This window comes from Somniosus microcephalus, chromosome 4, assembly GCF_052327205.1.
Source record: "Somniosus microcephalus isolate GS21.2 chromosome 4, FLI_Smic_1.0, whole genome shotgun sequence".
Taxonomy (NCBI): Eukaryota; Metazoa; Chordata; class Chondrichthyes; order Squaliformes; family Somniosidae; genus Somniosus; species Somniosus microcephalus.
The window spans coordinates 275,331,249-275,353,452 of NC_140990.1; the positions used below are offsets into that span (position 1 = coordinate 275,331,249).

The 22,204-nt window shown below is 46.4% G+C and overlaps 1 protein-coding gene across 2 annotated transcripts in view; it reads right to left on the reverse strand.

Annotated features, from left to right (window-relative positions):
• csrnp3 (cysteine-serine-rich nuclear protein 3) overlaps nucleotides 1-22,204 on the reverse strand; it is a 367,963-nt gene that overhangs the window by 311,776 nt on the left and 33,983 nt on the right. The window contains exon 2 of one of the 2 annotated variants that reach the window (XM_085986453.1): nucleotides 19,704-19,783. The exons of the other annotated variant lie outside the window; for it this stretch is intronic. The gene's annotated coding sequence lies outside the window, so the exon portion shown is untranslated. The remainder of the gene's footprint in view (nucleotides 1-19,703; nucleotides 19,784-22,204) is intronic. 2 annotated transcript variants of the gene reach the window in all.

The following is a 22,204-nucleotide window of genomic DNA, read 5'->3' on the forward strand; positions in this document are numbered from 1 at the left end:
ATCATGGGCCATCTGTGAGATTGATTTCCATATGCAGAAGATGCAGAGTGTGAAATTTTTCTGCTGGATTACAATTTAGAATGTTGAGGTGCAACTGGAAAGAAATTCTGGAAAAAAAAAGTGCTAGTATCTCTCATGGTGCTACTCCAAGCAAAATCTTGCAGAGGTCTCGTCAGCCCAGCCACAGTCTTTCCAATGTTGCAAGGGGTGGACTCTGGCATCAAGTAGGCTACCTCATCAATGCAGTGGTCTGCATGAGTTTCCATTGTACTGTATCAAGGAGATAACCTTGATTTTTTTTGGAGCCTGTAATATAGCTTTGCAATATTCTATTACTTTGATGAAATAGATGTTATGGAACATTAAAGCTGCTGATGCTGAGACAAATAAGGCCAAGCGTTTTGAGGATTCCTGCTCTTCAACTAGCTTTCATTTAATTCTATTCTTATTTAGGACAGGCTGCATTAATCTGTTACCTTACAAGTGATGAGAATATTAATGAGATACAATTTAGTATCACTGTAATAACATTTATACACATTCTTCCTAGGTATGTAAAGTGATATGCCACACACAGCAAAGGTAAAACTATGTTGAATGCACATCAAATTGATACATCGTCGAGGTTTTTCCCTCAGTATTGATGACACATAATTGACAAGTCAAAGAGCTGAATCTACATAAATGAAGGGAGTTTATCATTCTAGTGGAGTAGAAGCAGGTGGGTATCATCACAATCAATCGTTCCTGATAGTTATTGACTTGATCTGCTCAACACGAAAGATAACATACAATTTGTCTACCTACTGTCCAATTCCGTCTATATTTCCTGCATTGATTTAGTCGCTACTTGTTTTTCAGATGGGAAGTTCATCACACAGTAGGGGTTAGTGTCATCAAAGAGAATATTATCACTTTGACAACACATGCAAGGTCACTGATGAAATAAAGTAAGAAGCAAAACATATTTCCCTGAGAGACCCCTGTGACAAGATGATGAACATCCATTTATCATGACAATATTTGTGTCCTCGGAGGAACTAATATTTCCAGTTCAGCAGCTCATAGATATACCACAAGAGACCAGCAAGCCCCACCTATCAACGGTTCCACAAATACTGAGGTCTGTTGTTCTAATTTCATGGCAGGCTGAGAGAATAAAACTGTTTTTTGGATCATGAGACTGAGAGCATCACAAGTTAAATGATTTACACTGAAGACGAATTGGCAGGGAGGCAGGAGGTTGTAGTGACAGAGATGTTGCAATAGCTTCTCATTTATTACAGACATCAGCTAGTTCCTTGCATAGGACTGGAATCCCAAGCACACTGTGCCTTTATTAGTTCAACAAAAATGAAGGCCTATTTTTGAAATATTGGCCATTTTGAACCTGAATTACTGCGACGCAGAAAACAAAAGGTTTGGTTTTTGAAGTTTGTTTTGGTGGTGTTAACGTCACATTACATTTTCTCATATGGGTTTAACAAGATTCACTTGTTATACAGTAGTAATGTCTTGCCGCTAATGAATGATAACACAAATGGAAATAATTACTAGGGTGTGGCAAAGCCACCAAGAGACTCTTGCAGTAATGTATATAATTACCTTTAACAGGGGCTTTTGGCGGGGAATTCGATCTTCTCCAAAGTCGACCTCGTCCGTGGGTACCATCAGGTACCGGTGCATCCCCAGGACGTCCAAAAGACAGCGGTCATCACCCCTTTTGGCCTGTTTGAGTTCCTCTGCATGCCTTTCGGACTTAAAAACGCAGCGCAGGCATTCCAACGCCTAATGGATTCGGTGCTGCAGGGTCTCAAATTTTTGTTCGTCTATCTGGATGAAATACTGATCGCCAGCGCCACAAAGGAGGACCATCTCAAGCATCTGCGCATTCTCTTTCGTCGCCTTCAGCAGCACGGCCTCATTGTCAACCCGGCCAAATGCCAGTTCGGCCTGCAGCAAATCGACTTCTTAGGCCACCGCATCACTTCAGAGGGGGCAATGCCGCTTCGGGCTAAAGTGGAGGTGATCGCCGCATTCCCGCGGCCGCAGTCCGTGAAGGCACTCCAGGAGTTCCTGGGTATGGTAAATTTTTACCATCGTTTTGTTCCCAGGGCTGCACAGCTCATGCGGCCGCTCTACGAGGCCCTCAGAGGGAAGCCAGGAAAGGAGCCCGTAGTTTGGACGCCGGAAATGGACCGCGCTTTCGGGGACACGAAGACCGCCCTCACGAATGCGACAATGTTGGCACACCCCCTGCCAGGAGCCACCATCGCTCTCACGACTGACGCATCAGACTACGCCATAGGGGCCGTCCAAGAGCAATGGGTCGACGGCACGTGGCAACCACTGGCGTTTTTTAGCCGCCAGCTGCGACGGCACGAACGCCAGTACAGTACCTTTGACAGGGAGCTGTTGGCGTTGCTTTTGGCCATTCGCCATTTTCGTTTTCTGCTCGAAGGGCGCCACTTCACTGCGTTTGTCGACCACAAACCGCTGACATTCGCGATGGCCAAGACTGCCGAACCGTGGTCGGCTCGACAGCAGCGACAGCTTACATTTATTTCTGAATTTACCACCGACATCCGGCACGTGGCCGGCAAGGCCTTTCTCGCGCCACCGTCCAAGCCGTGCAGTTGGGGATCGATTATGCGAGAATGGCGGCCGACCAAGCTGCCGACCCGGACACTCAAGCCTTTCATTCTGACTCCGCCAGCCTTCAACCGAAGGATGTGCCGTTCCATTCGGCGGGCACCACTTTACTCTGTGACATCTCCTTGGGAGACCCCCGTCCGATTGTTCCGTCCACCTGGCGTCAGAAAGTTTTCGACGCCATACACGGACTTTCGCATCCTGGTGTGAGGGCATCGCAGAAGTTGCTGGCATCCAAATTCGTCTGGAGAGGGATGCGCAAGGACATCCGCGACTGGGCGAACACATGTGTGGTTTGTCAACGAGCCAAAGTACAACGACACATCAGGGCCCCCTTGGCCACCTTCGAGGTACCAGAACGTCGGTTCGACCACGTCCACGTCGACCTTGTGGGGCCACCCCCGCCGTCGCGGGGTTTCACACACCTTCTGACGATGGTAGATCGCACCATGAGATGGCCAGAGGTGGTTCCCCTGACGTCTACCACCTCTGCGGATGTCGCTCGAGCCTTTATCTCGTCACGGGTAGCACGCTTTGGGGTTCCGATGGATATTTCGTCCGACCGCGGTCCACAATTCTCATCTGAGCTTTGGAACGCGGTGGCCTCAGCCTTAGGCACCAAACTCCATCGCACCACGGCCTACCACCCGCAGGTGAATGGGCTGTGTGAGCGTTTTCATCGTTCATTGAAGGTGTCGCTCAGAACCAGCCTCCTGGATGCGGCATGGGTCGATAAACTGCCTTGGGTTATGCTGGGGTTGCGCAAGGCGCCAATGGAGGACCTGCAGGCTTCGGCCGCGGAAATGGTTTACGGCCAGCCGCTCCAGGTACCAGGCGAATTCCTGCCGTCCCCTACACAGCCGTGGTCCGCAGCCACTCAGCGGGAAGCCCACCGGGAAGCGGCCCAGTGCTTTCGGCCAGTTCCGACGTCGCAACACGGTTTTCCTGCCTCCCACATTCCAGTGGAGTTGATGAAGGCCAAATTCGTGTTCGTTCGTCAAGACGCCCATCGCAGCCCGCTCCAACCTCCGTATACGGGTCCTTTCCGGGTTTTACAGACAGGGTCCAAGACTTTTTTGGTCGACCTCGGGGGCAGGCCGGACCACATCTCCGTCGATCGCGCACTTGGACCTTGAACAGCCAGTCGAGCCCGCTCAGCCACCGCGTAGAGGTCGACCGCCGGCTGCTGCCGCACCTGACCAGGCCGCTATCCCCTCCAGCTCACCAGCTGCTCAGCATTTTCCTCTCCGGGAATTTAGGAGTCATTCAAACAGGCTTGTCTGACCTCCTCTGCGATTGACTTTCCTTATTAAAGACAATTCTGGGGGGGCGTATGTGGCAAAGCCACCAAGAGACTCTTGCAGTAATGTATATAATTGCCTTTAACAGGGGCTTGTTACCTTTAAGTGTTTGCTCTGTATAAACAGCGCGGGTTCGGTAAAATGGCGATCCAGCGCGATGACATCGTCACGCAGGTCACGTGACCTACCCAACGGCGGGAAACGTGATGACGTCAGAGGGGAGAGGCATTCCCCCTCAGTCCTCGTGGAACCAGTTGGTGTACAGACCTGTTTCGAGTTTCTCCTGCGTTTTTGTTTGTAACTTTTACTAGTGCATTAAACCACGTTTGGTTAACTGCTAGTTTCAGTCTCAGTACTTTCGTTAGGAGTTCAAGCACTCCTACAAGGGGGTGGATTACATAAACTTAAGTTTGCATTTTTCTGCTTTATCAAAAGCCTTATGGCAAAAGAGATGCAAGTCACACTTGAACCAGATTTTAATACATAACCATATTTAAGTTAGTGGCCCATATTTTCCTATCGTAGGCCTCCCGCGGGTGGAGGCCTGCGATCTGGAAAAATCTGTGCCCTTACCTGAGGGCTCCCGGGATGCACACGCTTCCGCTCCTGGGCCTCACCAAACTTGAAATGCACAGGGCCCACGTATCCCAGGGACGCATGTAGTTCACAGCATCCCTGGGATCACGTGGGCCATGGGGAGCCAATCACAGAAGGGAATCTCCCTTCATATATTTGACAGGAAGACCTGTCAAATATATGAATGGAGATCAATGAAAAAACATAGTAAAACTTTAAATACATTTTTTAAAAATCACATTTTTAAAATGACTTGAAATTACAATGAATCAAGTATTTTTAAAAAATTAATTTTTTGAAAAAAATAATTATGTTTTTTACGGGGCTAAAAATAAACTTACCTTTTAGTATTTTTAAATGATAAATCAGTGAAAATGTTTTAAATTTTTTTCTTACTTTTTTCAGCTCTTATCCTGGTAAAAGCAGACCTTACGCCTGCTTTTACCAGGCATAAGAATTGTAAGGGTTTTCTGCAGGCAGAGGGTCTCCAAAAAGCAGAACTATCCGCCCACAGAGGCCCTTCTCCAGGGCAGCCGGAGGATCTGTCAAGACCATTCTTGACAGATCGGAAATGTCGGTTTTCAGCAAATGCGCTTGGCATGCCTGAAACCGGCATTTCCGATGTCCCTACGGATGGGTACACAGCGCGTACCCACCCGTAGGGATCGGAATATCTGAGCCAGTATACATACTGTCCTTTTTGTATACCTAAACAAATTACCCACATAAAGTAAATACTGAAACCTCACTATGATACAATTATGATACAATAGAAAGTAAGACTAATGATATTGAATAATATTGCTGCTGGCTAATGCATTTTATCTACCAAACTGATTGGCGTCATTTTGCATTTAACCACTTAATGTTATTTTGGCTCAGTTGGTAACTGTCTCTTGTCTCTTAAGTCAGAAGGTTGTGGGCTCAAGCCTCACTCCACGACTTGACCACACAATCTAGTGTAGCGCTGGAAACGCTGTGGATTCAGAGGTGCCATCCTTTCGATAAGATGCTAAACAAACAAACAGACAGGGCCTCCGTTTAGGTGAATGTTTGGAAAAATTCAAAGAAGACTAGGCAATTCCCTTGGTGTCATGGCTAAGATTCTTCCCTTAACCAGCAGCACCAGAAATAGATTAACTGGTCATTCATCTCATTGCAGTGTGTGGGATCTTGCTGTGTGCAAATGGCTGCTGCATTTGCCTACATAACAATAGTGCATTTCAAAATAATTTTTTGCGCGTGAATTACTTTGACACTGCGACAGAGATGCTGAGGCTAATTGTTGTCTACCAGCTAACTTAGGACTGACTAGGAGTCAAACTTGGGACCTCCCTGATTTTTGTAGCTCAGGTACTCATTGGTAAAGCCCGCTGAACCAGCAGGAGAGCTTTGTACTCTATGTTAGCTCCTGCAACTCTTCTAACATTGGTTATTCTGCAATTTTTAATACATTTCTTTGTACCCTCTGCACAATATAAAAACGGCATCAGTTTTCTGGCTCAGGTCCCTGAGGTTTATCAAGCAGAAGCTCCAGTTAAATTTCTGTCAAAATATTACTGGAAATAATGTAACAGAATAAATGTGTTACTTTCATGGCCTGCTAGCCAAAAAGGTAACAAAAATGCCAGTACAGTACTTAGTAAACATACCAGAGTTTCACTTGAATGTGTTATTAAATTCCTCAGGAAAAATTTCAGATGAATCTTACAATCAAAACCACTCTTCACTGTGATGACGACTGCTGTTTTGTGAAGATTTTAATTGCATTTTCCACTGAAGCCAAGTGTGGTTAAAAAATTTAAATAAAGTATGCCACAATTTTGTAATAAATGACAGCACAGTGAATTGATAACAAAATGGTGATCTTGTCAGATTAAGAATAAGTATTAATATTTTCAGAATATTTTGCGTCTGTAACAAAATGACATCTGTACTTGGATATAGTGATTGGTAGCAGAAATGTATGATGTATGTACTGATAGTGCTGACCTCCTCTCTGTGCCCCTAGGTTCCTGCCATTCATAGAGACAAGAATAAAGGGCACAAGACAGTGACAACTGCACACAGCCCATGTTTTATTATTAATCCCGGTTGAAAAAAAATCTTTTGAACAGATGGAGTTTGGAAAGACATTTTTTTTCAGAAGTAGGCTTCTTTAGCTTGTTCTTTTTACAAAGACCCTTTGTCACTATAGGTATTGCAGCTTTAAAAAAGATTACAGTGCAATTCAATCCAATGTTTCTCTATATTGAGAACATTGGCCTAGAAATTCAGTATCGCCACGTTTGGAGCGCTACAGCCGGGCGTTTGCTAAATATAGCGCCCGGCGCAACTTAGCACCACCTTCGCCGAAATTGAGTTGCATCGCCCCAAGAGGTTGCTGCTGCGCTAAAGCAGGCGATGCACGACTATCATAAGGCGCTAAGCCGGCGAGCCGAGGCGCTAACACCGAGGGCAGACGCAGCGCAGGTGCGGCAAGTTGCTGATTGAAGGCAGACACGCTGGCGCCGGTCAGCTCTTAAAGGGGGAGGGTGGACTTGTTTGGCTGCCACGCCCTGCACACTGCAGCCCTGAAGCAAGGCCTCACCATTGCTGAATCATCATTTCTACGCCCAGGACCATGCAGAAGGCTAGGGAGCAAGCAGAGCGCTTCAGCGAGGGTGCCCTGAGGCTACTGGTTGGCGCAGTAGAGCGCAGGCGACCTGTCCTCTTCACTGACAGTGGGAGGAGGCCGCTTCCCAGCGAATACCGAAAAGCCTGGAGGGAGGTGGCAAACAGGGTGACCACCAACAGCATGGTAGCCAGGACTGCACTTCAATGCAGGAAAAAGTTCAACGACCTCACTCGGGTTGTCAGGGTGAGTACCCTTTCCACTATCCTGTTCATCCCTGCATGTGCACCTCAGTTTCTGGCCAAAGGGACCTGAAAGCCCCAATGCCCAGCCCTCATCCAAGAGCTATGGGACTCTCATGAAAACTACTTGCACATTCAGCACTTTACACACTGTCAGGGCTATTCCACCATGGGAGACAGTGCAGGCAAGATGAGGGCTTGACACTGTCAGGGCTATTCCACCATGGGAGGCAGTGCAGGCAAGATGAGGGGTTGACACTGTCAGGGCTATTCTACCATGGGAGGCAGTGCAGGCAAGATGAGGGCTTGACACTGTCAGGGCTATTCCACCATGGGAGGCAGTGCAGGCAAGATGAGGGCTTGACACTGTCAGGGCTATTCCGCTATGGGAGGCAGTGCAGGCAAGATCAGGGCTTGACACTGTCAGGGCTATTCCACCATGGGAGGCAGTGCAGGCAAGATCAGGGCGTGACACTGTCAGGGCTATTCCACCATGGGAGGCAGTGCAGGCAAGATCAGGGCTTGACACTGTACTTAGAGGCCGTCCTTTCTCTTGCAGGGCATGCTGGCCCACAATCGCAGGCAGCAGCGATGGACCGGGGGAGGCCGTCCTGACCTCAAAGAGCTCAGCGACCTGGAGCAGCATGTGGAGCGCATTATGGCAGGCCGGCTGATTGGCCCCGTCGCCAGTGGAGATGCCGACCCTGTTCTGGACAGCAATGGTAAGGTCATCACCTTTTTGACCTCTCTCCACTTGTGCCTCACACCAGCATCCTTTGCCACTATTGAACCAATGCAGTGCATAGCAGCACTCATGCCTCCCTCGCTGCTGCCCTGTCCTCACTCTGCTTTCAGATGATGATTCACCAGGTGAGGAGGCGGGCCCTCAAGCTGCCACTGTCAGTGATTCTGAATTCGAGGAGGAGGAAGAGGAAGCCGGCCCATCAGTGCCACCCTCAGCCGAGGCAGCCCATGGCCATGATGGGGACACGTCTTCCCTGGAGGGGAGCAGGGGGGAAGGGTCTGAGGAGAGTGAAGCTCCGGGGCCCAGCGGGCTGCAGCAACGCGGGAGGGGTGGGGAAGCTCGGTGGCCTTCTCCCCGGAGGGTGAGTGCGGCCTCCCATCCTGCTACGGTGAGCGCAGAGGAGGTGTGGCTCCTTGGTGAAATGGGCGCCCAGGCTGAACGCAGGCACACTGAGCTCATGGCTGCAGTGGCAAGGATGCCTGACTGCATAGAGTCACTGGCAAGGAGTGCTCAGGAATTCGGGGCAGCACAGGCCAGGAGTCTGCAAGAATTCAGTACAGCACAGGCAAGGAGTCTGCAGGACTTCGCGGCAGCACAGGCGGCTTCCAGCCAAGTGCTCAGTCGTGCCGTGCATTCACTGGCTGGTCTGATGCAGACACAGAGCAGGGCCACACGGGCACTAACTGCTGCCACCCTCGCTGGATCGGCCAGGCATCGCCGGGGCCCTCGCCGCGCCGCAGCAGCCCAGCAGTCTGTGCTTCAGCAGATTGCTGCGCATGCTGCAGTGCTGGCCCGTGCAAGTGCCAGTGTATCAGCCGACCAGGGAGAGCCTGTGCTCTGTCAGGTTGGCAGCATTCCTGCAGCCAACACTGTCACTCCTCCACTGCAGCTGCCACCACTCGTAGGACAGACTGCTGCTGCCCAAGCAGAGTTGGAGCAGTCAGCAGCCGGGCCCTCCAGGCCCAGAGCTGGTCCAGGCCATCCCCCAAGGGCATCTGGCATCTCACCATCTGACCCTCAGCAGCCTTCCCCCAGCCTTGCTGCAGCCACTGGGGTCCCATTGAGGAGGAGCTGCAGGGCGGGAAGGGGCCATTCGTGGAAGCGAGGCGGATCACCCTCACAGGGGAAAACGTAGAAGGTGTGGCCAAATGTTGTGTTTATATATGAAGGCCGAGAATGTTTTTTTAAATATATGAAGGCCGAGACTGTTGTGTTTGTTTTTTTATATGAAGGCCGAGGATCATGGTCATTTTTGTTTAACTGTTTTTATCATTTTCTGAAGGCTGAGTGCAATCACATTGGGGCAGTAATTCGGGTCGGGGGCTTGCCGCGCGTGCAAGCCCCCTATCTGCACTTAACCGAAGCGCCTGCCGGTCACCTCCAGGGACGCCTGGGATTCCATTTTGAAACTGAAGAATCCCGGGCAGCGTCTGACGTCACGCCGCCCAGGAGTGCAGCCAGCGCGAAGCCTGGAGCGCGCTGTGCAAGTGAGACACGCCCCTTGAGGTCTCATTTTAAAAGGACACGCCCCCAATGCTTCTCACAAGCTGCAAAGCATTTTTACATGTAGAGCAGCATTTTAAATAGGTTTTCTGCATTTTTAAGAAGCTTTTGGTAACTTTTATAAACTTTTAAAAACGTTTAAAACTACTTCAGATTCTTCAAAATAATTTAAACAGAATTAAGGCGATGTCAGGACTTTTAAAAGCCCTGAAAGCATTTTTTTCATTCCATTTATTTAATTAGCAACGTCGTCGTCGGACGTGTCTTCACACTGTTCCCTTTGGGGAATGGTATGACGTGGTGGAAGGATTTCTGGCCGTGATTAACGCTCCTTCCGTGACCGTAACCATCTTTGTACCAGCCATTAGGGTGGTTAGTCCTATGGCGGGAGGGTTTTACGGGCTCCCACAACCTATACGAGGGGGGGGTGCCACCCACAGCCATGGACGCAAATATCCCACTGGATGTCTACCCAGAATTTAGAGCCGGAGCTCCGACTCCACTTGCCGGGACTGTCTGGAGCGGGGTTCGAAACCCTACGCCGTGTGGCCCAGTGGCGGGGATGCTACCGCTACGCCAAAGGCCCACTCAGATTAGCAACGTGAAATGGCTGGAATGAGCACAATTCACGGCATTAAAACTCACAATTGAACTGATGATGACCTCAGCAATCTCCTCAATGAGGTGGAGGTGCAGTGCCTGCTCATCATTGGCAATGAGAAGTCCAAGGCGCCGCAAAAAGGACAGATGATAGCTTGGTCTTTCAAGTGGCAGCATAGGGCTCCAGTCACGGGGAGGGAAAAGGTGCAGGAAACGTAATGGTGTCATCTTTTGCGCGGAGTGGGCCTTTTGTGTAGCGGTAAGCATCCCTGCCGCTGGGCCAGAAGGAGTAGGGTTTCGAACCCCACTCCAGCCAGTCCCGGCAAGTGGAGTCGGAGCTCCAACTATAAATTCTGGGTGGACATCCAGCGGGATACTTGCGTCCACGGGTGTGGGTGGCCCCCCCCCCCTCGGATGGGTTGTGGGAGCCCATAAAACCCTCGCGCCATAGGACTAACCACCCTAATGGCTGGTATGAAGATGGTTATGGTCACGGAAGGAGTGTTAACGTGGCCAGAAATCCTTCCACCACTTCATACAGTTCCCGAAAGGGAACAGTGTGAGGATACATATGACGATGACCTCTTGCGCAATGCACCTCCTTGGACCCTCAGTCGCAGATGCGAGGGGGAAAATCGTGCAATTGTTAAATTTTTCATTTTATTGACATGTAAAATGTTGGCCCAGTAATTTCCTTCCAAACGCGCGAGTACGGTCAGGGTACTCACGCGTCTGGCCGGAGGAAATGCCGGTTTTCAGCATGCACAGCGCATGCGGGGAAAACCGGCATTTCCTGTCCTCTGAACGAAGGGGTTCAGAGGCAGAACGCGTGCGACTGTACAGGCAGCGCGTGCGCAGTAAAATTCACCGGTTTCATTCATGCTTTCAGTGAGGTTAAGTCCTTACAACGTACACATGAAAAAAGCATGAGTACAGTTGCTCCAGAGGCTGCGGAGGAAGATATTTTTTATCGTGGAGCTTCTGAAAGGCATTATTTTTGTTTGGGAAAGGGAGGAAAGTTATTTTAAGAAATGCTGAGGTAAGTTTTAAAGTTTATTTTTGTTTTTTAAAACGGGTTTTCAGTACTGTAGGTAGAAGGATCAATTGTGGCTATGTGAATTGAATTTGCTGTGTTTATTAAATGTAAAAATGACTCCAACATTTTTAAGAAAGAAACTTTTCATCAGTAATATATTCTTTTCATCAGTAATATATTCTTTTAAGTAATTATGTATGTATGTCTGTATATATTCCTTTGCGTGTATATGTATATATTCCTTTACTTATGTGTATGAATGTATGTATTTAATTATGACTTTCAGAGAAAGTAACTTATTGGAAAATCATAATTAAAAACATACATCCATACACATAAGTAAAGGAATATAAAACATACATACATATACGTAAAGGAATATATACGGACATACATACATAATTACTTATTACTGATGAAAAGTTTCTTTCTTAAAAGTGTTGGAAATGTTACATTACTCATTTTAGAACACTCATTTTCACATTCAATTCACACAGCCACAATTGCTCCTTCTACCTACAGTACTGAAAACACGTTTAAAAAAAAAAATTTAAACTTTAAAACTTACCTCAGCATTTCTTAAAATAACTTTCCTCCCTTTCCCAAACAAAAATATTCCTTTCAGAAGCTCCACGATAAAATATATCTTCCTCCGCAGCCTCCGGAGCAACTTTACACATGCTTTTTTCAAGTGTAACTTGTAAGGACTTAACCTCACTGAATCCATGAATGAAATCAACGAAGTTCACTGCGCAAGCGCTGCCTGTGCAGTCGCACGCGCTGTGCCTCTGAACCCCTTCGTTCAGAGGACTGGAAATGCCGGTTTTCCCCGCATGCGCTGTGCATACTGAAAACCGGCATTTCCTCCGGCCAGACGCGTGAGTACCCCGACCGTACTCACGCGTTTGGAACGGAATTACTGGGCCAATGAGTTTAAGCAGACTTTGGTAAGTGGCAGAGTTCGGGCAAGTGGGAGGTGAGGGGGTGCTGGTTGCTCTGTTTTGCTTCCCTCTCTCAGGCTAATCCAACACTGCGGACGTGGAGGAGTGAGACAATTCAACCGGACAGGTCCCCCAGACAGCTTCCACGAGGGAGGTTGGTGATCAGCTGGTTGGTAGGTTCTCTTCCTTCTCTTCTATACCTTTAAGTTGGTAAGTCCTATTAAATAGTGGTGTAATATTATCATCTATATCGGGGCAGAGGGTCTTCATAACTAATAATAAGAAATTTAATTAATTACACAGATATGGGTGAACAGGTGATGTGTCACTGTTGCAAAATGTGGGAGCTGGTGGACCCCATTGAGGCTCACGGTGATTACATTTGCGATAAGTGTTTGCTGCTAGAGGAACTCAAGCTCCATGTTAAAGAGCTTGAGACCGAGCTTCAGACACTGCGACACATCAGGGAGGGGGAGAAGTTCCTTGACTCTATGTTTCAGGGGGTGGTCACAACTATGAAATTAATTACTGCAGATGTAGTCCGTGGTCAGGGACAGGACGGTGTGACTACGAGTGAGGAAGGTACAGGGATCCAGGATGTAGTGTTGAAGGAGCCGCAGCCCTTGCTCTTGTCAAGCAGGATTGAGGTTCTTACTCCCTGTGAGGGCAGGAGCGGCGACTGCAGGGAGGATGAGCAACCTGGCCACAGCACCGTGGTACAGGGGGCCATTCAAGTGGAGGGAGTAAAAAGAAATGTTGTAGTGGTAGGGGATAGTATCATTAGGGGGATAGATAGGGTTCTCTGCAGTCAAGAGCGGGAGTCCCGAAGGCTGTGTTGCCTGCCCGGTGCCAGGGTTAAGGACATCTCTTCTGGGCTGGAAAGAAACTTGGAGTCGGAGGGGGAGGATCCAGTTGTCGTGGTCCATGTTGGTACAAACGACGTAGATAGGACAAGGAAGAAGGTTCTGTTAAAGGAGTATGAGCAGCTAGGGGTCAAATTAAAAAACAGAACCTCAAGGGTAATAATCTCTGGGTTATTACCTGAGCCACGGGCGAATTTGGCTAGGATAAATAAAATTAAAGAGTTAAATGCGTGGCTCAAAGACTGGTGTGGGAGAAATGGGTTTTGCTTCTTGGGACACTGGCACCAGTACTGGGACAGGAGGGAGCTGTTCCATTGGGTCGGACTCCACTTGGCCAGTGCTGGGACTAGAGTCCTGGCGAATCATATAACTGGGGCTGTAGAGAGGGCTTTAAACTAATTAGTGGGGGGGAGGTTTCTAGAGAGCAAATAACAGAAATGACAACGGAGAAGGTCATAGACTTAGGTAGCAGTGGGGAAATTAAAAAACAGAACGTGTCAGGAAGGGACAGAAGGTATGGAGTAAAAGGTAAAGTAGTAAAAGGGGAAAAAACAGGAACTAAGTGTCACAAAACATATTTGAAAGTTCTTTATCTGAATGCATGTAGCATTCGTAACAAAATGAATGAGTTAATGGCACAAATAACTACATATGGGCATGATCTTGTGGCCATTACAGAAACATGGCTGCAGGGTGACCATGACTGGGAATTAAACATACCAGGTTATTTAACAATCAGGAAGGACAGGCAGGAAGGGAGGGGAGGTGGGGTGGCTATGTTAATAAAGGAAGGAATCACTATAATAGAGAAATGATATTGGGTCAAAGGAGGATAGTGAAACAGTTTGAGTAGAGATAAGGAATAATAAGGGGAAAAAAACACTAGTGGGTGTAGTCTATAGGCCTCCGAACAGTTGCAACTCTGTTGGACGGAGTATTAATCAGGAAATAGTTGAGGCTTGTAATAAGGGAACAGCTATAATTATGGGGGATTTTAACTATCATATTAACTGGACAAATCAAATTGGGCAGAGCAGCCTTGAGGATGAGTTCATTGAGTGTATTAGGATGGGTTTCTTGAGCAGTATGTAACTGAACCGACCAGGGGGCAAGCAACCTTAGATTTGGTCCTGTGTAATGAGACAGGATTAATTAAAAATGTCCTAGTAAAGGATCCCCTTGGAATGAGTGACCATAACATGGTTGAATTCCATATTCAAGTAGAGGGTGAGAAGGTTGGATCTCAAACAAGCGTGCTGAGCTTGAATAAAGGAGACTATGAAGGTATGAGAGTGGAATTGATTAGAGTGGACTGGGAAAATAGATTAAAGGGTAAGACGGTACATGATCAGTGGTGTACATTTAAGGAGTTATTTTACAACTTCCAAAAAATATATATTCCACTGAGGAAAAAAGGGTGTAAAAGAAAAGATAGCCAGCCGTGGCTAAGTAAAGTAATTAAGGATAGTATCCAACTAAAAACAAGGGCATATAAGGTAGCCAAATCTAGAGGGAGGATAGAAGATTGGGAAGTCTTTAAAAGACAGCAAAAAACAAAAAGATTGATTAAGAAAGGGAAGATAGATTATGAAAGTAAATTAGCAAAAAATATAAAAACGGATAGCAAAAGTTTCTATAGTTATATAAAAAGAAAAAGGGTGGCTAAAGTAAATGTTGGTCCCGTAGAGGATGAGACTGGGAAATTAATGGTGGGAAACATGGAGATGGCAAAAATGCTGAACAAATATTTTGTATCAGTCTTTACGGTAGAGGACACTAAGAATATCCCAACACTGGACAAACAGGGGGCTCTAGGGGGAGAGGAGCTAAATACGATTAAAATCACTAAGGAAGTGGTACTTGGTAAAATAATGGGACTTAAGCCGGATAAATCCCCTGGACCTGATGGCTTACATCCTAGGGTCTTGAGGGAAGTGGCGGTAGGGATTGTGGATGCATTGGTAATAATTTTCCAAAACTCCCTGGACTCAGCAAAGGTCCCGGCTGATTGGAAAACTGCTAATGTAACACCCTTATTTAAAAAGGGTAGTAGGCAGAAGGCTGGAAACTATAGACCTGTTAGCCTAACATCAGTGGTTGGTAAAATGTTAGAGTCCATTATTTAGGAGACAGTAACGGGACATTTGGATAAACATAATTTAATAGGACAAACTCAGCATGGTTTCATGAAGGGGAAGTCATGTTTAACAAATTTGCTTGAGTTCTTTGAGGTAGTAACATACAGGGTGGATAAAGGAGAACCAGTGGACGTAGTGTATTTAGACTTCCAAAAGGCATGTAACAAGGTGTCACACAAAAGATTATTGCTCAAGATAAAAAATCACAGGATTGGGGGTAATATTCTGGCGTGGGTGGAGAATTGGCTCTCTAACAGAAAGCAGAGAGTTGGGATAAATGGTTCCTTCTCAGACTGGCAATCAGTAACTAGTGGTGTTCCGCAGGGGTCAGTGCTGGGTCCCCAACTCTTTACAATCTATATTAACGATTTGGAGGAGGGGACCGAGTGTAACATATCGAAGTTTGCAGATGATACTAAGATGGGAGGGAAAGTAGTGAGTGAGGAGGACATAAAAAACCTGCAAAGTGACATAGACAGGCTAAGTAAGTGGGCAGAGATTTGGCAGATGAAATACAATACTGGAAAGTGTGAGGTTATGCACTTTGGCAGGAAAAATCATAGAGCAAGTTATTATCTTAATGGCAAGAAACTGGAAAGTACTGTAGTACAAAGGGATCTGGGGGTCCTGGTGCATGAAACTCAAAAAGTTAGTATGCAGGTGCAGCAAGTGATCAAGAAGGCCAATGGAATGTTGGCTTTTATTGCTAGGGGGATAGAATATAAAAACAGGGAGGTATTGCTGCAGTTATACAAGGTATTGGTGAGACCGCACCTGGAATACTGCATACAGTTTTGGTGTCCATACTTAAGAAAAGACATACTTGCTCTCGAGTCAGTACAAAGAAGGTTCACTCGGTTAATCCCGGGGATGAGGGGGTGGTCATATGAGGAGAGGTTGAGTAGACTGGGACTCTACTCATTGGAGTTCAGAAGAATGAGAGGCGATCTTATTGAAACATATAAGATTGTGAAGGGGCTTGATCGGGTGGATGTGGTGAGGATGTTCCCAATGATGGGTGAAACTAGAACTAGGGGGCATAATCTTAAAATAAGGGGCTGCTCTTTCAAAACTGAGATGAGGAGAAACTTCTTCAGAGGGTGGTAGGTTTGTGGAATTTGCTGCCCCAGAAATCTGTGGAAGCTACATCATTAAATAAATTTAAAACAGAAATAGATAGTTTCCTAGAAGTAAAGGGAATTAAGGGTTACGGGGAGCGGGCAGGAAATTGGACATGAGTCTAGGTTCGGAATGGTCATGGCTCTGTGGGTAGTGGAGCGGGTCCAGGGGCCGTGTAGCCTGGTCCTGCTCCTACTTCTTGTGTTCTAATTCTGTGTTAGATTTCAGGAGATGGTTTTATTCCTGTTCCTGGCTGGGGTGGAGATCGCCTTTACAGAAGGTGAGTACTGTAGAAAATATAGGGACAGAGTGATCTCCTGGAAGAGTTTCGATCGCCTAGATGGGTCGGAGAGGAATTTCCCAGATTTTTTCTCCCAAATTGGCCATTGTTTTTTTTTCTGGTTTTTCGCCTCTCCTGGGAGATCACATGGGTTCGGGTGGGATGGAGAGTGATAGAAGATTTGAGGTTAGGATCAGATCAGCCATGATCTTATTGAATGGTGGAGCAGGCTCGAGGGGCCAATTGGCCTACTTCTGCTCCTATTTCTTATGTTCTTATGTTCTCTTATGTTGTGAGAGCCAGTTATGTCTCTGACTGTTTTTTGGGGGGTTTATCTGAATTAGTTTGTCATGCGGGAAGGGCACAGAGTATGCACAGTAAAAAAGTTCTTTAATCACATTGTCCATGTTTGCACTTTGAACTATTTGTTGCCTTGACCGGCTGAGGGCTTGCGGAGCGGCTCCATTCAGGTTCTTTCATTGGCACAAGCCATTCCCTGAGAGTGGGCCTAGAACCGAGTTGCAATAAGCCGCCGATGAATGGCCCTTGCACTTTGTGCCTCCCTCCTGTCTTGGTGCTCTTCCTCCTCCGCCTCCTCCTCCTCCTCCTCTGGTGGTCCTCCAATGTCTGCTGGTAGTGGCTGAGTCCGGAGGATAGCCAGGTTGTGCAGCATGCAGCACACTACAACGAAATGGGAGACTCGCTCAGGCGAGTACTGTAGGGCTCCTCCAGAACGGTCCAGACAGCGGAACCGTTGCTTGAGCACGCCGATTGTGTGCTCAATGATGTTCCTGGTAGCTTGATGGCTGTCATTGTATCGCTCTTCAGCAGGGTTGCTGGGCGCACGGAGCGGGGTCATCAGCCAGGTGCACAAAGGATAGCCTTTGTCCTCGAGATGCCATCCTCGTGGATGAGCCTGGGCTTCGAAAATATGGAGTATAAAAACAGGGAAGTCTTGTTGCAGTTATACAGGGTATTGGTGAGGCCACACCTGGAATACTGCGTGCAGTTTTGGTTTCCATATTTAAGAAGATATACTTGCTCTCGAGGCAGTTCAGAGAAGGTTCACTCGGTTGATTCCGGAGATGAGGGGGTTGACATATGAGGAAAGGTAGGTAGGCCTCTACTCATTGGAGTTCAGAGGAATGAGAGGCGATCTTATCGAAACATATAAGATTGTGAGGGGGCTTGATCGGGTGGATTCGGTGAGGATGTTTCCACTGATGGGTGAGACTAGAACTAGGGGGCATAATCTTAGAATAAGGGGCTGCCCTTTCAAAACTGAGATGAGGAGAAACTTCTTCACTCAGAGGGTAGTAAATCTATGGAATTTGCTACCCCAGAGAGCTGTGGAAGCTGCAACATTAAATAAATTTAAAATGGAGATAGACAGTTTCCTAGCAGATAAGGGAATTAGGGGTTACGGGGAGAGGGCAGGGAAGTGGATGTGAGTCTAGGTTCGGATCAGCCATGATCCTATTGAATGGCGGAGCAGGCCTGAGGGGCCGTATGGCCTACTCCTGCTGTTCTTATGTTCTTATGAAAATGTCTGCCACAGAAGTCTGGCGCAGGATGAAGGCATCATGGCTGCTGCCTGGAAAGCGGGCATTAACAGCTAGTATGAGCTGCCTGTGGTCACACACCAACTGGACGTTGAGCGAATGGTAGCCCTTCCGGTTGCGGTAATCCTCGGCATTCTGTAGAGGTGCCCGCAAAGCCACATGCGTGCAGTCAATGGCACCCTGGACCATGGGGAAGCCCACTATTCCTCCAAATCCCATTGCACGCTCCCCTGCCATCTGGGAGACGCTACAGATGCATTCGCACCCGCACGACCAGATTTAGGAACAGCTTCTTTCCCAGGGCTGTCATCCTACTGAACTCTGCTAATAAACTCTAAAGCCTGCACATCTGTCAATGCACTTTATTATGTTAATGTTTATGTTACAAGCCAAATGTATGTTAAATGTCTTAATCAAAATGTACACTCTCGGGAGCCGCAAGCTTACATTTCGTTGTACTGCACTTGTGCACTAACAATGACAATAAAGTTGATTATTATTATTATTGCTGCTTATCCAGGGTCATGGGGAAGGAGATGTACTGACGTCTCCTTCTGAAAAGGGCATTGGTCACCTGGCGGATGCAGCAATGTACCGCGAACTGGGAGATGTTGGCAATGTCCCCAGTAGTGGATTGGAAGGAGCCGGTGGCATAGAAGTTGAGAGCCACCATCACCTTCACTGCCACCGACAGAGACATCCTGCTCCTCAGCTGTGGCTGCAGATCTCTGCAAAGCAGGTGGCAGATCTCAGTGACCACCTCCCTTCTGAATCGCAGCCTCCGAACACACTGCTCCTCAGACATGTTCAGATATGAGAACTGCTGGCGGTATACCCTGGGTGGGTAAGGCCTCCTGTGCTGACGCCTGTTGGCCCTTCTCCGTCTGGCCATGACTGGCACTCTCTCACGGTGTCTCTGAGCCCTTTGAATACAATGCAGTAAGCCAACGTTTCCACCCATTGCAGCCCCCATTATATGTGGCGACTCAAGGCTATGGCACTGAAAGTTAAATCCAAGTGCAAAGCTCTGGCCTGAAGCCAGAAGTACCTGTGCGAGCGCTGAGTCAAACCAGAAAGCTCTCTCCCTTTGTCTCTCTCCAAATAGCCGTCTCTCACACAGGATTGCCACAAAATGGCTGCCACTTATAATGCAGGAGGAGGCCCTTTTAAATAGCGTCCCCCGCACCCTGCAGCGACTGGGAACCGTTCCCCTCTATCAGTCGCTGCGGGCGCCAGGCGCACAGAAGGGCGGCGCCACTGAAGTTCTGGTCGGGGTGCACCAAGGGCGTTGCACCATGAAATGACATCAGGATCTGCACGCGCAGCTGAGCGGGCACTGCGGTTTTGCGCCGCCATTAAATCTTGAGTGAAGTTCGCGAGAGGCGCAGATCGCGCCACGCCCGGGCGCTAGCCGCTCGGGCGCTAGCCGCTTAGCGCCCCACTTCTCCTCCTCCTAAGGCGCTAGCGGCTGGCACTAACAACTGAATTTCTAGGCCATTTACTTTTTGTAAGCACAGAAAAACAATGGTACCTCAACTCTCTAAAACTTGAGTCTCTTCAATCGGCATATTTTGCTTATTCCTGGCCTGGCGTTCAGACTGCGTATTTCATCTAGGGGAAAGAAAACTAAACATGAATTATTCTACTCAGAATTAAAATGGGCTAGAGCAATCTGGAATAGCAGAGGTGCAAGAGCTGATAGAAACATGGCCTAGAGTATAGAAAAATACCATCAGTATACATGTTCAGCTAAGCATGCACAAACTGAATTGCCAGCTCACGGTTTAAATTGCAAGACTGACCCAGAATTCTATTTTCACAGCGCTAAGCATACATATTGCTGCATTCACGTAAGCTAGTGTTCAGCTCGGCAGCATAACCGATAAGGTATTTAGTGTCCGATATCAATAAATTAATCTTACGAGTCAAGGAAGCCCAAGTAAATATAATTCAATTTTTAAAATTACTTTTAAATATATTTGAAAAATTAACTTCTGCCATGTGCTTGGAACTTGTTTTGCTCCATTTCTTGTCTTTTCTGGATCTCTCCAGTCTATTTTTGCCATTATCTATTCCTGAACTTGCCAATCTCAGCAATCTTCTTTTACCAGTATCTTATTGCTGGTCCTAATTTGGGCCTTTTTGATACTGCCCTGGTGTTCCGACTCTCTCAGCATCTTTTTGTTCTGTACAGTTCTGCATCTCACCTCAAATGTGGTCAACAATTGCGCTATCTATTTTGGAGCTTAGTTAACCAGCGACACATTTGGTTTGATTCTTCTATCTATCATTGGGGAATTTTATTTCTTTATTTGTTTTTATTTAGTTTAGATAATTTTTATACTAATTAAAAAGGAAAGAAAAATGTAAACTTTCCCCCCACTTTTCTACATTAATAGTATATCAGGGTCCTGGTTTTTTTTTTGCTGGGGGTGGGGGGGGAGGTTGCTTAGAGAACAAATACAATTACAAACAATAAAACATTTCATTTAGATAACATTTCATTTGGGCAAAATATCTTTTTTTTTAAACTTGTTGAGTTCAAAAAACAACAGCTTCCCAAAATTACACTTGAAGGATTCAAATGTAGCTGTGGTGAGGCACTAATTTGTGTTGTCAAGGTTACGTAGGGAGGGGAGCCCAGATCAATACGCAGAGCCATGAAGCAGAGGCCTGTTGTCTCTCCGTGGGAAGGAACACAATAAAAGAGTTCTTCCTGGAGCAAGTGGTTATTGAGTACAGTAAACAGAGGTCTGTGATTAGTCACCTGGGCACATTTCCAATCTGGGTAAGTGTGTAGCATAGAGAGATAATAAGCACATTAAAAATGTAAATTAGCAGTGTTTTCTCATTATCTTGCACTCTCTTGTCATGGTGGTTTTTCTCTTGCTTGTCTCTCTCTTTCTCCAGGTTGTGGTGCTTGTTTGTAAATTATTGCTGTGGTTAATGAATTGGTCTTACTGAAGTGCTGAAAACTTGAAAAATGCATTTCCACTACACTCCACTGTTTTTATACTAACCCTAACACTAAATGCTGTTAATGTCCGAGACTGTGATGAATATATTTATTTCTGGAAAAACCTTATTTCTCATCAAACTTTACTCACCAATTTTATTTCTTTACACTGAACTTTATTCATTAATTTAAATTAAGGAAAGGGTATGCAGCAGTCTGTTTATTATGAAGCATCATTAATATTAGCCTTAAGAAGGCCACAGTCCAAAGCATCCCAGCCTCCGAGTTAAATAGCAAACATAGCAACAAGATATAAAGATGAATAAATTTAAATAATGAAGTACCACCAATCTGTTCAAAGAAGGTTTCATAAAAGAAGTCCCACAGTAGGCAGAAGTTGGTGAAATATTAGCTTTCTTAAGGAATGCTGTTTTGAATTCTGAAGGATCACTTAGAGATTCTGAAAGCTTATTCATAAATATGCAAATTACAGTAAACCCTCGACAAAACATTACCTTTGGGAGTCATAAGACAACCATGTTCTAGTGAAGGGCACGTTATTACAAGAATGTTTGTGTACTTCCTTTATTAAATCACGTAGACATAAATAAAATAGGTTGTATCAGGAACCTTGTTGTAGCAGTGTGTTAGAGAGCAGCATCATTCTATATTGATGTTCTTTTAATGACTTTGTACTAAAGTACTACAGTACTTGTTAGGGCACTGTCATCTTCCATTTTTTTGCACAGATCTAAGACAACATACCATAAAGATAACTGTGATATATCCCACTAAATTATCCCTCCTTATTTTGCAGTCTCAAGTGACTGATTTTATACTGATTGCTTTGCTGCCTGGAGTAGGATAGTGATCTTGATAAGTACACTTTAAAGATACTGATTTTAGCTTACACTCTTGGAATGAAGACACAAGTCACTAAACCACCAATATTACATAAATAAAGGGTAAATTAAACTAAATGTTATTACTAGCTCTCTACTGGTAAATCGAATTTTCACGGGGAAAGGGAAAAAGCAGTGTTTACTTTTACTGAAGAAAAACTGCAGTAACCTTCA